Source organism: Phalacrocorax carbo, chromosome 6, assembly GCF_963921805.1.
Source record: "Phalacrocorax carbo chromosome 6, bPhaCar2.1, whole genome shotgun sequence".
In the NCBI taxonomy this organism is placed as follows: Eukaryota; Metazoa; Chordata; class Aves; order Suliformes; family Phalacrocoracidae; genus Phalacrocorax; species Phalacrocorax carbo.
In genome coordinates this window covers 44,777,547-44,787,056 of record NC_087518.1, presented here as the reverse complement: position 1 = coordinate 44,787,056, position 9,510 = coordinate 44,777,547, and the positions used below count along the sequence as shown (strand labels likewise).

The window sequence follows — 9,510 nt, the reverse complement described above, 5'->3', positions numbered from 1 at the left end:
ACACACTATGATCCGAGCAATATAAATATCATGGCTGATCTGGTGTTAATCATCTCCGTCCTGTCTGATGAGAGGGCAATTGAAAGTACACTATAGCTCTGCAGGTTATTCATAGCATCAGCTCACTAATTTTTACTGGAATACATTCGCATTTGAATGACATGTTTATTGGAACTTCTTTTGCAGTCAAAGAGAGTTATTGTGGGCATGGGCTAAACGCATTCAGCCATTATATTCTGCAAGCTGCAGTTAAATGCCAGACTAGGGTTGAGCTGGGTTTGAACAGCCTGTCTATAAAATCTCCTTCATGTGTCACCAAAACAGACTCGCTAAAGAGTCTACAGGCTACCAGCTTAATATATTAGCCTAATATATTAGCTCTTAGCTTAATATTAAAATAACAATAATTGTCAGAGGTACAAATGTTGCGGCCAAGCAAAGAGCGCTTGGAAAACGCAGCCCTCAAAGGGAGCAGGTCATCAGCCAAGAGAAATAAATTACCTTCAGCTCCCAGCACGCCAGCTGTATCTAAATCAGCGTAAACATATGACTTCTGCAGACTGGTTTTATCTTCTTGGAAGTGGAGGAGGGTTTGCAGTGTTGCTCGAAGGCAGGTGGCTATCGGGGGCCTTGCTTTGCAGCATCCTCTGGGGATGGCGATCACCTGCCAGGTCAGAAAGCCTTCACCTCCCAGACCCGCCAGCCCTATCTCCCAAGGAAATCTGGCTCCTCTTTCATTTTCGCTTTCCATATCGGATCCTAAAGTACTTGGCAGTTGCTTTGCATGACAGTGTGCTCTCCTCTGCTCTGGAGCTGGCTCCCTGGGCGGCTGTGGGTGCTCCCAGCCCAGCTCCCCAGGCGCCCCGCGGTCAGCCATGGAGGAGATTCGTTCGGGAAGTGAAGTAAATGCAAAGATCCATTCCTTTCCTAGTTGTATAGCCTAAACATGTGCTGCCATGGAGGACTGGTATTTAGATGGAGTCCATCGGAAAAAGAGACTTCTGACACTTTCCTACCATGATGGTTTTATTAGGCACATTAGCACCTCCATGCCGGATCCTCCTTCCCTGAGGGTGAGCAGCCTCACTCGGGGTGGGGTTTAATTCCTCTCTCTGCCCTTGGGGGCTGTGTAAAACAGAAAACAACACACATTTCAGGTTCGCTGGGGACACAAAGCTTGGCAGGTCTTGCACAAAGCGGTAGAGAGACAGACCTGTCCTGGGAGCTCCCAGCAAGCACAGCCCTGCCCCCCCCAGTAATCGCTGTTACGCCCTGCAATAAAACGCTCTGTTGCTCCGCAGGACACAAGCGGTTTTAGCCTCCAGTTCAGGCTTTTGTATTGAGTTTGTGAGTCTGCAACCGTTTGCCTTGCAGTCGGCCAGCTGGTTTTTGGGGGTGGTGGTGGAATCAAACCAGTGCAAGTCACAGAGCTCAACAGAGCTGATAATTTGGCTTTTTTTTGGTGAACCTGCCTCTCCTCAAATGCAAAAATTGAATGAATAAAAACCAACCTAAAAAAAAAAAAAAAAGTTGCAAAGTACACCTTCATATTAAAGAGAACCTGGGATGCCAGTCTTTCTTTTGTTCCTAATTTGCAAACTCCTTATTTTTTAGGGAATATGCCTGTTCTAATGAAGGAAGCCAGGACAACAATAGCAATAAAAGCTCTCATGGAGTTGATTCAGACAACTATTAAATGAAGTGTAGACTTGCAAAATTCCATCTTTGACATCTCAGTTCCTTTCTGACACCAAAATGTGAATCAAAATCTGAAATAACTCTCACTGGGTTATTTTTGCTGAAACTTTGCACAACTACAGGCAAAAGCCCAAAGCATTGCTGAATGCAAAACACAAATTACTTCATGTGTTATAAAACACTCCAGCTCAAGTCTTGAAGAACTTCTCAGACTGAATCAAGAGGAGGGTTTTTTTGTTGTTTGTTTGTTTTCCAAGAAGGCAACAATTCTTATTTCAAAAAATTGCTATTTTTCCCAGGCTTCAGTTTTGGAATTAAACTGGAGTCTGATTAAAAGTTATGTGAAATGAGAATGTACAATTGTATAATGCAGTAGTAATGTTTTTCTTAAGGGGATGGGGCAGAGGACACATTTACAGGCTTGTCCTTTCTGGTTTTACTCTCTTGTTTTGCAATGCTCTTGTTAGAGGGAGTGACAGCAGAAAGAGACTGTGTAAGGCCTAAATAAGGGCAGGAAATTTTCCACGAGGATGGGCCAAAAAATTTGCTGAGATGTCAAAACTTAGCCCAGCTCACTGGGAAGTAGATGTGAAACCAACACCTTTCAAAGCTTTCAGATAGGAAGACAGCTCATGTCTAGTCGCACAACTGGTGGCTATCCAGATGTTGGGGGATATTGGCATTTTAAACACTTTTTGGAGAAATAGTTAAAGCAGGAGTCTGCCAGCATGCAAGATGGCTAGCTGCTATGTAGCTTGACTGGATGAGCAGTCTGGACCAGCTGCACCATGCCAATGAGACCCATGACTAGAAGCTCATCAGGAATGGAGAGATTTGGCCATGAATGTCTGTCACAGATCTGGGATTCCCATGTCTCTGTCAAGGTACTTTGTAGCTATATACACATCTTTTCTGACCACAAAGTACCTTACGATGTCAAGAAAGCCTTCTTCAGGAAAGCTTTGTTAGAAAGAGCTGGTTCCGGTGAAATTTTTCTTTTTGAAGAATAAAAAAAAAAGGAAAAAATAAAGAACAAAGACAAAGTGGTTCATCCAAGACTTCCCAGCCATCTCCTCACCATTAGGTTTTGGGCAATCTCATGCTAACCTATTTGGGACAGTAGGTCAATAGCTATGGCTTATCCTTGGAATAAGGTCCCATGGGACTCCTAATTCCTGCCACCACCACCCCTCACCTGACCCCTGGTTTGGGACAAACTAGGTGTTTACCTTCCCTGCACCTCATTTTCTCTGCCGGTAATAATGGGAAGTGATGATTGCTGCCAGCTTTGATGAAGTCTCCTGTGATCTACAAATGAAAAATGCAGTGTAAATGCAACGAATGTAATTATTATTATCACCAAAGAAGCTGCCTGGTGACCTTGGAGCTGGTTTATAGATTCATAATTGGTTTAGGTCAAAATGGTGATGAGGCAACATTTAAACATGCCATTGCATTCTCAGTATACCAATCTAGACTTGAGGGACAGTAAATATTGCAAGTGTGGTAAACCTGTGTTTCAGGACACTGCGATATCTTAATCCTTCATAGTCTTCTGAGCTCCAACTGCCCCAGCAATGCTAGGATTTGGAAATTCCCAGTCAATAGTCATTCTGTCATACAGGTCAGGTTAGTCTTCAGCCTATGTTTTCCTACAATAAATTGTGTGCAGTCCTCAGGAATGAGAACCAAATAGTATTTGTCATTTACAGAGAGTATTTAATTTCAGAAAGAACCTTTGTGTATAGCAGAATCACACAGCAATGAACAGCCCCTTCCAGCCTGAAAAACAGCTGCTATTTAATATTATATAATCACTTTATGCTGCCCTCGAAAATAGAGGGTGAGGATTCGAACACTGCATCCTGCTAAAATTATAGGAAAAGTACCTATAGACTGAAAGCCATTTTCTAAATGGGAATTTAGCTGTAATTATTGGTCAAACAACTCCTTTTAAGTAAAAAGTCCCCTTATTTAATGCTGTGACAGAGCATTACTGTATGGGCTTTGCCTTTCAGCAGTTTTTTTCTGCCTCTCATTTATTAAACTAATCTGTCCAGAAAGAGAAAACAACACAACCATGGGGAGGGTTATAAATCTTCCTGCTTTTGAGCAGAACTCAAGCCCTATGTAAAGAGAGGCTGGGAACCCACTTCCTCCATCAACAGGTTATTCCATAATTATCCTCTCCTGGGCTCTCTCCACCTTCCCCTGCAGCCTGTAGCCAGAGTCAGAGCCAAGATCCTGGGCAGAGTGGACACACCACCAGGCCCCTGTTTCCCAGTGTTGTGCAATGCAGTCTCTGTTATCAGTGTCCTCAGGATCTTCCCACAGCTGAGACAAAAGGTCTGGGGTTATTTGTAGATGTCTATAATTTGCAGGGTCCTCCCTTAGTTTGATTTGCTCTTAAATATAGGACTGGGAACTCCTGTGCAGAGTTGTCCTCTTATTGCTTGATGTTTCCTGTGTACTGAGCATGCTGTCAAAACAAATATTCCCCTACCCTTGTTTACCAGGTTCAAGTCTTTGCCATCTCATACATCAGGCCTGGCTTCCTCCCAACTCCTTACAATCTGGATTGCCTGAATAGGAGCTATTAAAGTCTTTTAGCAGTCCTTTTCCTCCCAAGAAAATGAACCCAATCTCTAGGATGTGACATTCAGCTTCTTTTCGTGAAAATGATGGTTAGAAAGCCACTTACCCTCTCAGCAATATTGGGATCATCTGTCATTAGCGTCCAGCCCATCCCCCTGTAGCCAAACTGGCTCCTGGCTGGTTTCCTCCATGGATATTTAAAGACTATCACAGTATTTACCTCTCCTTCCTTTGCTATTTGTATGCTAGATCCTCGGGCTTGTGTTTCATCACTATTTCATTGCTTTTCCCATGTTTCAGCAGCAGACAGTGCTTGTTCCCGAGGTTGTGGATAGAGGAGGAGACCCGTGGATGGGCTGTACGCGGCAGGGCTGGGACTGTCACATCCTACAGCAGCTCCTAATGCCCCACATAAGGTGGGGTTGGGGTTTGATGTGGGTCCAGCCTGCAGACCTGGCCTGTGCACCAGCTGTTTCACATGAGAGCACAACCTCTGTGATGGAAACTATTGAGTTTAGGCTGATTTTTTTCTCCTTTAGGACCACAGGCTATTCTGGACTTGTGAGCTGCAAGGGGACAAACCTGATGATTTATCCACTAAGCCACATAGGCCACTCAAACAGCTCCTTAATGTGAAACATGTGCTGCTGAGCCCCAGCAGTTAGTTCTCACTTTGGCTTAGCCCCTGTCTACTCAAATGCTGAGCGCATTTGGACAACAGTGATATTTCAGTGAGGAAAGCTGCATTCATGGAAATCCATTGCTGAAAGAACAGGGTCTCTCTGCTGGCATTTATTTTGACTGTGGCCTGAGTTATTTACAGAGGGTGAAGGATGTTTCACTTGACTTTTATCTAATTATGATGGGCTTCTGCAGATTAAGCATTATATGACTTACGCTATTTATGGCAGGCACGATGTGTCAGTAGCAGAGCATATGTGCAGCGTGCAGGGCTCACGCTCAAGACTTGGGGCCATTACAAAAAAGGTTATTTAGACCCCTTGCTCCCAGTTAGCACCAGCTCCTGTTAAAATCACCAGGAGCAGAGCACCTAAATAACCTCGCAGACCAACACTGAGATTCGCAGAGATCTTCAGGTGCTTGGCAGGTGCCGCACAGCAAACTGCACGGGAAACCAGAGCTGGATGACTTGCATCACTGGAGTAATTTTAACCCCCATAACTTCATTATCATTGGCATATTAACTCCCTTTTTACTTCCCTGCATTGCTGTAGGGAGAGGAAATGGATCATTACAACAAATATCACCTTCCCCGGGAGGTTTTAGCACAGGGATGGCTGAATCCTTTCTAGTATCCGCTAGGTCCTTAAGAGCAATTAGCTCAGGGTGCCTGCACAGCTTGGTGGGGAAGGAGACAAGTAACCTCTGCTAAGGAACCCAGCAGATATGCCAGGAGAACTGAGTTTTACTGAGCTCAGGAATGAGCTTCCAGGCAATATCTCGAAGGTTGGTAAACAAATGCACTTGCGCAGATGCTGCCTCTGTGAACAGAACAGGAGCTTAGCTCACCACACTTCTTGAAGTACTTAAGAAAAGAAATGTATGCTCTTTAAATGCTTTGAGATTGTAAGTGAAGTTGGAGTCAAGGACGCTGCTTCACTTCTTTTGTGCTTAGTGCTTGCAACTATGTAGGACTGCACTGTAGATGGGCAAATAGATTTGCACAAGGATGTTTAACATTTCCTAACAGAGATTGTTTGGAATTTCCCATTCTGTGAAAAAAAAAAGTTAGTATTTTGATTTTCTGTCTCAATTCAGAAGGAAAACACACAGGAAAATATTGGGATTTCTCAAGGGAAACCCCAAACTCAAAAGTGCCTTAATAAAGTGAGGAATGGCTAGGAGAGACCCCAAACATTTTTGGTAACTAGAAATACCAGCATATCAGCTTCCTCTGCGTAAGGTTACCTACCTTGGCTGATAGGGTAGGTAGGGGAAATACCATACAGATGTCCCTTGAGGATACACTTCCCTTCTGACTCCTGACACCCGCTCTGGTTTTCTGGAGTACCTAAATCCAACCATGACAGTTTTTCCACTTTGGCTTTAAAGCCAAACCCATCCCCATTCCCCAGCCTCACCCTACAACTGTCTGCCTTGGCACCAAACAACTGGGTTTGCTTCTCCTGTGTTCTTAAGTTCATTTTCTGCTTAATAAACATCTTGATTGTCTGTCTATTATCTGCAAAAATTTATATATTTTCTCCCATAATGAAAGATAAAGCACAGCGGTTGATGTTTGGACACAAACCACCCCAAAAGGTCTCCCCTTTCCCATTGCAGTGGTGGGTACAGGGGCAAGTGGAACTCAATCCTTGTAACTTTTTCCCTTCTGTACTTAAGCAAAAATAGCTGCTCATAAATATAACCAAGTTGGGAGAAAATGTCCTGAGGCAATCTGGAAGATCATTACAGGTCCTGTGCTGGAAATATTTGTGTTACATTTCCAATAAAGCCCAATGTGTATTTGGGAGCTTGGCTATGGGCAGCCTGTTCTCTACTGAACCCTCTGGCTCCTTGCAGAGGTGCCAGCTTGTTGAAGGCTGTACTGCTATGTCCTAATATCCTCTCCCAGAGAGGTCTGATGGGTGGTTCATTAGCTTAAGCACTAATCCATGCTGCCTCATACTTATTTGTATGGAGACCTGCTCTGCAAGAAAGCTACTTTCCATGCTTTGTCCTCTGAACAGTTAATCCACCTGCTCAGTGCCTAGCCTGGCCCACTTCCACAGGGAACTGCTCCCTCCGTTGCAAGATAAGGCATGCATGGCTTAATGCCTCCAGTAAGCTTGCTTTCTTTATTCAAATCTTCCTGGAAGACCTCAGAAAGGCAATTGCCTTCTTATTTTCAGTGCCAGTTCAGACAAGGAGCAGGCACACAGTTATTTGAATATATTGTCCATAATAAATAAGACTGAAGATGTAACCCTCTGCCTAGTATCCCTCCCTTTGCACCTCCAGCCTATTAGCATAAGGTGGGTGGAGAGTCTTCTGCAGCCTTTTTTGTTCAGCTCGTGTTTGCTGGTGTTTGTGCAGTTACCCATTATCAACCCAGTGTGCTGCTGTTTGCTTTCAGCAAGGTCAAATCTGCCTTTGCCTTTGCTCTGGCTCTCCTGGTATGTCAGCTGCAGCACAAGAATTTAGTATAAAGGTAACTTCTAGTTCCTTTGTAGCTCCTTTGGAAAGTTGAAATGATTATAGATAGTTTTGCTGTGTGAATATTAAGGCACATGTCAATCCATTATAAAAACTACCTTTCCAAGACTTCTTAATACTCCAGCTTCACATCACCCCAAAAAGTCATCTCCAAACCTCTAAGACTTTTGCCATATGTGCCTTAGCTCATGGTGGCCCAGTTCACATGCCAAACAACATCACACCTGATTTATACCAAGTATAAAGTGAGTAAGAAATGACTTACCCTCCAAGACTGAAAATGCTGCCCACCCATCATCGTTGCTTGAAGAAATGTATCTTACATATTGGCATGGGAGTCATTAATGCTCCATTTGAAAAGAGGCCTTTTCTGCAGCTTTGGACAACCCAAGGAGAGAGGGTTATCTGTTTTTCAGAAGTGCCCTGAGGTGCAGCAGATAAGCTGCCTGACTGAAGAAGGCATGAAGGAGGGCAAATGCTCTCAAGCCACTATTCTTGCTGTTCTCTGGGGGCCTGGAAGGGGGAGGGGTTAAGAACCGATAAGGAATCTCTCCTCTTGGGGAGCATCAGATTAAATCTGACCTACAAGCAGAAAGTGTTCCAATCTAATTGCTTGTACAAAGAAAAATTGGTTCCCAGCTAGTCCCTCCCCACTGATTTTGTGTTAACTTGCAGCTTTGCGTTCCTGCAGGGGAAGAAAAAACCTGAGCAAAAAGTGATGAAGCTTTACATTTAGAAGCCTTATCTTATGAGCAAATCCCTTGAAAAATTAACCAGGAGACTCATCTATGGGAAAATGGCATGATTTAATAAAAGCGAGCTTTTTTTTTTTATAATAAAAGCAAAGGGATATGGGGCATGGGAGCACCACTGATGAACAGTAATGAAAACCAAAGGAAGTATTAACGACACACTTTTAGCAGTGAGGCCAGTGAGATGGTGGGTCAGCTGGCCAAGGGATGTGATAAGTCCAATATAATTTGGCACCTTTACATCAAGCCTGGATGTCTTTCTAAAGGACATGCAGTACCTTAATCATGGGCTGAAAGGTTTACTGCAAGAGCTGCTGGATGATTTCTGAACGAGGGATGGAGTGTCCTGCTGCCCTTGGCATTGATTCATTTGTTTACAGTCAGTGTTGGTGACTTCTAGAAATAGGTGAGTTGAAAGTGCCATGTCTTACTGGTCCAGGCTTGCACTGCATCCATTCAAGGGGATGCTTGGGCTGGGTCTGCTAAAAAGAATTACTTCTCTTGAAAAAAGTAGTGTTTTTTGCAGCTGCAATTGTCTCATTGTTTACAAGCAAAACTTTCATAGACTTTTACTAGTTTTTATTGTTTTCCCATGGAAAGAAATACTTTGTAAAGAAAAAAATCAAAGCAAACCCCAACCTTTGTTTGCCCTCCCCAACCTTGGTAGCTATTCTTCCTTTAATTTAAGCAAGGGTTATATCAGTTGACATTATACTTGTGCTTACTTGACTTGAGGTGAACAGGACTAATCCTGCTTAAAACTGAACTAAGAATATCTATACAGTTTAATGAAATGGATTAAAATTTTACCTCATATTAAACATTAACAACTTTTCTTGTTCAGGCAAGCCTTGGGAGGCCGGAGCAATGTTATTCATTTGCCTTCAACTTCACTAAAATTTCTTTGAAAATAAGCAAATTACGCACTTGCGCAGAAGGCAAGTCCCTTTGAAATGATGGTGTTCACGGGAGATCTGGCTCCCTTCCTTCTTTGGATAAAAAGAGGGTTTCTTTTCTTTTTTAGATTTTATTTTATTTCTGAATTCCTTATTAAAACAGCACAGTTCTTCCTGTTCCATTCATGATGTTTCTTCAGGGAAAGGATCAGCCCAGCACGAATTAAATGCTCCTTTATTTAATTTATATCTCAGGCTGACCTCAGCTAGCATGCACTCACACCGCACACCTGGAAATGGAGATGTCAAAGTGCGGCTGGAAAGCCAAGTTTTTCACCCCAGTTCCTGTACAAACTAAGTGATGGCTTTGTTTCATTTTATTCATTTTTCAG

The 9,510-nt window shown here is 43.2% G+C and overlaps 1 long non-coding RNA gene across 2 annotated transcripts; it reads right to left on the bottom strand.

Moving 5' to 3' along the window:
• Positions 1 to 207: 207 nt before the first annotated feature.
• Positions 208 to 8,150, bottom strand: LOC135314090 (uncharacterized). 2 transcript variants are annotated; one of them, XR_010373567.1, is made up of 4 exons: positions 7,736 to 8,150; positions 6,227 to 6,325; positions 2,928 to 3,006; positions 208 to 1,125 (listed from the first exon to the last, which is right to left on the bottom strand). It is a non-coding gene; the product is annotated as an uncharacterized LOC135314090 (long non-coding RNA). The 2 variants fall into 2 exon arrangements; XR_010373568.1 differs by lacking the exon at positions 6,227 to 6,325 and having other exon boundaries at positions 7,736 to 8,148.
• Positions 8,151 to 9,510: the final 1,360 nt, after the last annotated feature.